The 8,390-nt window shown below is 40.0% G+C and overlaps 1 protein-coding gene across 1 annotated transcript in view; it reads right to left on the reverse strand.

Annotated features, from left to right (window-relative positions):
- cdh5 (cadherin 5) overlaps positions 1 to 7,881 on the reverse strand; it is a 31,745-nt gene extending 23,864 nt beyond the window's left edge. Inside the window, exon 1 of the mRNA XM_035663051.1 lies at positions 6,928 to 7,881. The gene's annotated coding sequence lies outside the window, so the exon portion shown is untranslated. The remainder of the gene's footprint in view (positions 1 to 6,927) is intronic.
- Positions 7,882 to 8,390: the final 509 nt, after the last annotated feature.

Consider the following 8,390-nt stretch of genomic DNA (forward strand, 5'->3'; position numbering starts at 1 on the left):
ACACACTGGACCTTTAAAAGGTTTCTCACGTCATCAGTAGTGCGTGTTACATAATAAACATTACTGATATACCACAAAGAATTCACATTTTGATTTTATTGACTAAAACATACTAAATTGTCCCAAACCACCTCATATTCAAAGTGAAAATTAGGTGGAATCACATGTAAAATTGAAACCAAACTGGCACTTCATATGATTTATGGCTTTTTACTGATTACAAGTTGGAAGATGTTTCACAGCCTTGCGTCACTTGCTCCTGCCTGCGAGCCATTTTAGCACTATTTAACCAAAATAAAAAGTATAAGGCACACAAACACCAGCAGTCTAGTAAACTTTAGCTTTTCCTCCCATTCTTTCTTACTGTCTCACTCTCTCTGTCTGCCCCTCTGTTTCCCCCATGGCTCCCCCCAATGGGCCCTATCTAATAAAGCAGAAATGCCAGGCAAATAATCTTCAAAACATTTTAGTCTATATGCGCTCTGTACTCCAGTAGATATCTCAATGCAGCCTTGTGCCATCCCAGTGGACAGATTAGTGCAATTCATTGTCTTCTAGCCATTAGCAGCAGGGAGGGAAAAAGGGAGATTACGATGAGGGGATTATACTGGCACAAAGTCTTCTCCCTCTAATGGCCTAATCTCGTATTCTGCTGACCTCCCGTGACCTCTTCACACGGCTTCCCACAAACCAGCTCAAACAAAGACTCAACAGTGTTTTTTGGCCTTTAGTTCACATTGTTTTGTTTGGGTTTTATTTTTCCTCTTGTGTTTTTCTTTGTTTAGCTTCTTTTCATGACTAAATTAATTAAACAGAAGTGCACCATCTTTTATTGCAATTTGCTGTGGACTTCTGAATGGAAGTGTGATTGGTTACAGACAGTTCAGTTCCAGTAAATATCTGTTTGTTTGTTTTTTTCTGATTGTGGACCCCATATGTCACATATAACAGATAAAAAGAAAGCAATGACAGTATTTTGCCTTCTAAATACCTTAATCTCACACATTACTGTCTTTTTTTTTTTACGTCAACACTCTTACTCAGTAGCTACAAAATCACTTTTTGGCATCCATTTTGCACCTCTCTGTTTTTCTTATATGAAGTAACACTTTAGAACTTCATTATTTCAAAGCATTACACCTGGTATACACTTAATTAACACAGATAGATGGCATTTATTAGTTTGCACTGAGCTTCTGAGATGTTGATATTTCTCAATCTTGTCACCACATAACACTTAAGGAACACAAGCCTGAATCTAACATACTGGTTGAGACAGCCATGGTGAATGGTGAACTTTCATTCAACCAAACCCCTATAATAGTGAGTGTCAATGTTCCCAAGAGCCATGTTGATGGGATATTCTTAGCCTTATGGGCAAGGAGAAGGGGCAATAAAAAAGACTTTTCCTTTTAACGTTGATTAAACTTGTATCACATAGCTAGAATATTAAATGTCACATAAATAAAACCAATCAATCACATTCTTGAAAAGGTCTAATTGCTCATTTGATCTTTTGTCTCCCCTAATATACTCACTTACTCAAAAGGCAATATCTTTAATGGTCATTGCTGTTGTGTACCTATTTATTGTGTACGTAACTTTTGTCCTTTTCTATTCATACATGATTTTTTTAAATAAAAAAACGTTTGCCCACATTACATTGATAGTAAAGGAGTGAATTTGGTTTCTTTGATACACTTCACATTGTGACATGGCTACTGTTTAAGACATGTTTTATGACACTGTCCTGCAGTGTCCTTCTCTTCACCCTGCTTAGCTTTTACTGTTCGCCAACTCGTATCCTTCCTCCATGTTCTGGACAAAGAAAGCCATCACTCCCTGGGCTTTAAATGTATGTTCTCACACGCTGGCATCCAAAGTCATAGGTCTGTAGAGAGGAGTCCTTAAATGACTTTCAAGGAAAACAAGATCAGACAAGCACTGTTATCTATAATTTTAGACTAGACCTTGATCAAATATGAAAATGTTGTGTCAAAGTTTTGATTTTTTATTTTTATTTATATTACTGTGAGCAAGGTTGTAGCCAGAGATTGAATAAAGAATGTTTATCCACGGGAGCAGGTATGGAGCATTTTACTATCTCAAACAGTAATGGGACATGATGGGTAAATTCATGCATTAGGTGTTCTGATAATACTGATCAGTATGAATCTGACAGTTGCATTGGTTGGCTGTCTGTGGTCTGTTCATCATCATTTGTTTGTTTTTAGTTGCATTGCTACTCATGTTATGGATGGTTGGGCAAATCCAAATAGATGTATGGACATACTGTACTGAGGTTCATATCACCACTGGGCACTGAAGATTTGAGATTGAATTTACAATATCATGTTAAAAAAATATAATTTCCAACCCAGAACTTCACTAAACATTTGCTATGTCATATTACTTGGCAAATATGGGCTTTTGCTGTCCTGAGAGAAGATATTTTTATGCATACTACACTGAAACACTTGAGATACAGCTTGACTCAGATCCCAGTGGGACTTTTCTTCACATCCATCTTACTCACACATGTACAAGAACATCCTTTGACTGGGTTACACATACATGCAGTCATGTCTGTGATGACAAATCCATTGGGGCCATTTTCCCTAGAAGGGCATTTTTTGAAACAGCATTTCCTTCTTTAGTGGGCAGCGTCTTAGTCTTTAACTTTTATCAGCAGCAGGAAGTGTAAACACAATGCCTTCTGGGAAATGCCGTCGGGTCTGCTAATGAAGGGTCATCATTAGTTAGAGGACACACCCTTCCTGGTATTCAGCTGCTGAGTGCATGTCTGTCTCAGTTTATGTCTCTCTCTTTGCCGTCTCACTTTGTTTCTGTCTGTGTCTCTCTCACTCATTGGTTTCTCACTTCTGCGCTCTCTCTTCCTTCCACTTGGTCATTCTTTTCTTTCTGTCTCTTTCTTGCTTGTTCTTTCAATCATTTATTTCCTCTTAAATGTCTTCCTCCCTAGTTGAACCTCTCAAGGTGAAAACTCTATCTTGTTTTTCACAGTCTATTTCTGTCCCCTGTCTATCATTCCTCTTTTTTCCTTTTCTCACCTTTTCTTCTTCACCTCTCTTCTTTTTCATCCCTGTCACTCTCTCCACCTCACCTTAAAAGCAGATATAGCACTTGGTAAGATGGTGCGGAGGATAAACACACCTATATAACCAGTATTTTAGTTGCAATCTAACTCCAGTTCCCTGTTGAATCCTTTACTGTTTTACTTTTAAATGAGTAGATGGTATACAGACTGATGTATGAAAAGTGCAGGAGTGTTGAGTATGATCAAAAAGAGTTTAAATGTTTGTTGGTACAGTTGTTCAAGGCAGTCTTTTTTATTCATGCCGGTAGTTGTTAGTCTTATTAAGTTTCCTCCAACTGCAAGTGCCATGCATGCAAATCTCACATTAGGATTAAACAAAGTTATTTATGGCATCATATATCAAAGGCATCTTTCAGAGGTATGAAGAATAAATAACATCCAGGAATATCTGTAATTACATCTGTACATTGTCCGCAGGCAAGGGAGTGTGTGTACGTGTGAGTGTTACGGGGGAGCAGAGATACAGTTGTCGTTCTCCGGGATGTTTTGTGACTGGCAGACAGGTCTGACCTAGTTTCAGTCAACCAAAGGCTAAAGAATAGAAACAAGTCAACAAGACTTCATAATCCTGGTGGTTGCTGAAGGGTCGTTGAAGTTCATGCACAAGTCTGGTTATGCCATTTCTATGTTTTAATGGCAGAAATACAATTCAACCTTAGTGTCCATGATGAAATCTGAGAAAAGGATTTATCTGTCCTTTGCCCATCTGTAATTGTTCCTCTTGCACTGTTATACAAAACTTTTTTTTAAATGTCTTCATTTTTTAAATTCTATGTTATAAACATATGACATTCAAAAAGTGGTTCAGTGGTTCACATCTAATCACTTCTAATCTGAATCCCCACCACATGGAAATACCCAACACCACAATAATAAGAACTTAGACATACAGGACCTCTGAATCACTGTCACCATCTACAATCTTTAAGAGATTAAAGGAGGTCGCTCAAGTCAATTTAGAGTTTTGTATACAGAAATATAGATTGGAGACGTCATCGTCCAATGCCAAAGCCGGAAAAATGGCAAAAAGCCTGAATTGATTGAAGCATCTATAAATGTTGTAGGCTAAGTCAGAAAGACAGAAATAACAACTTGTAATGACATATTTCTTTGATTAACGTGAAAAATTTAACAACTGAGACAGGAAGTGTTGACTGAAAATGATGATCTTTCTGTTCAACACTTTGGTCCACAGAAAAATATCTCAACAATTGGCCAAGTTGCCATGATGTGTATTTGCTGTGGATTCACCGTCACAATAACCATATGTACTCAAGACATCTCTGTAGATAAACCTCTTATATATTTAGCCCCTTCATGCTCCCCAAAAGATGAACTTTTTTCTATTTTAGACGATCTTTAAGTGCCACTCTTAGACCAAAATATCAACATTACCAGGCTATCTATGGTCCCCAGAGGATGAACCCTGTTGACTTTGTTGGCATCTACTTTTCTCCAGCACCACCTTTACATAAAATGTGCATTGTACTTGCACACAAGATAGCCTGCTGCATAATGGAACAGGCTGACTGCCATAACATTTGCTAATACTCCCCACAGAAACAACTTTGGTAAACATTTGACCTATTCTGTAGAGCCACCCAGTGTTCAAATTTGATCAGTCTTGGCCTGCTACTAGTAAAGCTCTGAGAAAAACAAAGTCATGACTCTGTTGGTTATCCTGTCCAACACATCAGCCTCTATGAGCACCGGAGGAGTTTCAGCCTTAAAGTCTTGTTACATAAAAATCTGTCTCAACAGTTGAGCTCACTTTAGTCCACTTTTACTACCCTAAAATCATGAGTTTGAATGATTTCACAGCCTCAAATCCGTGGTGTCTGACTGCTGAACATTGTGGTGTGTGTCTGTTGTTGAGATTAAAACAGGTTTAATCACAGAGCAGCTTCTAACAATCTGTCTGCCAGCAAGTCACACCATGAACCGCTACTCCTCAAAAACACATACATACACACACTGTGTCCTCACTGGCACTGCCATGCCACAGAGTGTATTCATGCTCTGATTGGTGTTCGTGCATTTTCTTGCTAATTCTATTTTCTTTCACAATCAGACGAATCAGATGTTATTAAAGTGAATGATGTCGGCTAGTTTTAAAACTGACAGTAATGACCAACAGTCATCTGAAAGTAATTTAAAGCCCAGCGTGTTATCCACATTGGTTTTGGCTCAGCTGTCAGCCCCGGTCTCAGCTGAAGGCTAAATGTTCAACTGCAGCACCCCCAAATTGTGAAAATGTTGAAGAGGCCCAACTATGAGGGATTAAGTCAGAACATACTGAACGATCTGAATGTTAAGGTGGTTACATTTCATGCTCATTATTTTTTTTAAGCCTCCATCTCACAGCTACAGGTGGTGTTGATTTGCTTTTGTTAAAAAAACTTAAATACAAGTGTGGTATATTCAGTAAAACGCAGAACACAGGTCAGTCTCTGAAAATAAAACCCTAACTGGGTCTTTCAGTTGTAATCAGCGACTTCAGCTGAGCTAACATCACCACAGCTGGACAGCTTGTCAACCACTCTGACATATATCTGAATGAATGAATGGATCTAATCATGAATCTTGTGTGTATGTGTGTGTGAGCTAGCGTGAGTGAGTGTCTGTGTGTGTGAGTGTGGGAGGGTGAAGTCTCCCAGATGGCACCCAAAGGATTTTCCCTGATAGCTCCCTCTCCAGGAATTAGACCACTGGGTTTATTTGCATCAGCGGCTTTCGATGTAACAACCAAATCAAATCACCTCTTCAACTCTGGGCCATGGATCCAGATCCACAGAGAAAATCCACCACTACCAAGTAACTATTCTCACATACACGGGAGAGACAAAATAACAGAAACACTCGACCGTGTAATGGAATTCAGGACAACTACACCGCCAACTACAGCATCAGAAATGATCTGAATAACCTCTTAACAATCTCAACAAAAACCGTCTTCACTAAAATAGAAAATTAATAATTATTTATTGTAAGATATTACTTTGTCCACCCCTTCATGTATTAAACCGCTGAGGAATTAGATTTTATATACAATGCATGTAATCCAGGGAAATCTTCATCTGAAAAAATGACACCACTCAACTGACAAGATCTTGCCTACTATGGAAATATTAAATGGTGTCATCAATACTTAACAGCCAAATCAACTTGATAAGAAGTTGACAGTTGCAGAAAAATAATGTATTTTCTCTATGTAGAACTCTTCAGAAAGAACAGCTGAAGACCTCTTGGTGGATTTAGTTTGCCTTTTATTTTTTTTCCTGCTCTGTCCATAGATCATCCTGTATCGTCTTAATGGTCACAGCCGTCTGTCTTCGAGAATGACATCCAGCCTCTGGGGTGGAGAGAGCGCTCAATTACAGCATTCAAATCTACACCGAGCTGTCCGAGATCATAGGCATAACATATTTGAACAGTGACGGTGGTCGACAGCCTGTCCTTAAATGGGTTGTAACCATAATTTCAAGTTATTTCCGTACCTTCTTCTAGACAGTTTGACCGGTATTCATGAGCGTTTCACCCTGGAGTGATTGGGAAAGCAGCCTGGGGCATTTTCAAAGGATCTGGGTTACATATTCTGGCTATGCTACTGTACACAGCTTTTCAATCAGAAGGAAATGTAAATTCACACTCCCGTTAGCTGAACAAGAAAGCTCTGGATATATCTATCCGTACATTTGTAGCACCTACTCACATACTTGTTAATTCGGCACTTGTACACACACATAACACACCTGTGCAATATTTCCCTTTCAATTTTCCCAACCCTAAGATAGAAAAAGAAAACTTACCACACAGACAGAATGTCCAAACCAAGTAGAACTGCTGAGACCTGTACAAAACGAAGCCCAAATCCTTCAAGGTGCTCTCTTGCTCCCTCAAACTGGGGTTATAGTTTATTAATGTAGCAGGTTGTGGTAGAAATTAGTCACTGGTGGGTGGTCGTATGCTCAACATGGAGTGAAACCACCTCCTCTACCTCACTCTTGCTTCTTTTTGTCTGATGTTTTCTGATGTTGAAAGAGAGCAGCAGGTGTTGATGTACAGGCAGTGATTTCTCTTTCAGCTCACCGGGTTTCTGTACAAATCCTTTTCTGGACTGAGGACCGGATAATAAGATAAGTCTGTGATCATGAAGTGTGTGTTGATGCCCCTTGAATGAGAAGGTATCCCAGAGTTGGATTTCCAAAGATAAAGTCTCTGAGTGCAACAAATTTAGGAATTTCACTCCGCAGGTAATCACAGAGATATCTCTGTTGAGTCTGTAGGTTTTTTCTCAAACAGGTAAACGCACCAGTCGCTCCAGCTCTAAAGTTTTTTACCCAAAAATGTCTTTATCGTTCTTTTTTCCCTGCTGAGGCTGTCAAGGTTTTTCCTCCAGAGACCAACAGGTTTTGAGTCTCTCGTGCTCTTTTTCCTCCTGTCACCTCTGATGTGGTTTCCTCATCCAGTGGCCACAACCACAGCTGTCCGACCACAGTCCTCTCTCACACAGGTCACTGCCCACTTCCTCTTCCTGTTATTGTGGTCAGTCTTTTTCACTGGTACTACCGCTCCTTTTCCTGTCCTGAAGGGGAAAAAAAGAGAGAAATAGAGGTATGGAGAGAGCTGTGGGATTGGTGGAAAGCGCAGTAAAAAGAAAGACACAGAGAGGCAGAGAAGGAGCGCATATGTCAAAACAGCTCAAAGACCCTCGGAGAGGCAGAGAAAGCAGCCGGCTCATGTTCATGAAGCAGATGGAGTGAGTGTGTGAGAGAGAAGAAGGGAGGGAGGGTGATGGAGAGTAAGGTGAGAGAGGCGTTACTCTTCAGTCCTTCTCAGAGAGAGAGGGAGAGATGGAGAGTGGGGGAGAGATTTATTATTCATGTGTGTGAGATAAGGATTAAGTTAAACAGGTTATTGGGGATAATCCTTAGAGATTTCCCCACATGAGGCTAGTAAATATTTCAGACTTCGGCGGGTGAGTGTGTGTGAGTGTATCTGACAGAGAGATCTTGTCTAAGCTGGTAAATGAGATGAGTCGAACGCCCCGCCACACACACACACACACACGTGCATCTATGTCGCCCTCCTCCTTTTCTCCTCAGGCGGGGAGTCAGTAATTTGGCGAATTGGACAGGAAAGACGGCTGTGTGTTTTTACATGAAACCTCTCCTGTGGCAACAGCAGTCCTGTCTTTATTTCCATCCCTCCCTCCCTTTCTTCTAACTCTCTCTGTTTGCGCGCTCTCTTGTTATTTGCAGTTTCAGTTCCA

This window comes from Morone saxatilis, unplaced genomic scaffold, assembly GCF_004916995.1.
Source record: "Morone saxatilis isolate NCDOM2014 unplaced genomic scaffold, NCSU_SB_2.0 Contig19, whole genome shotgun sequence".
NCBI classification, from domain to species: Eukaryota; Metazoa; Chordata; class Actinopteri; family Moronidae; genus Morone; species Morone saxatilis.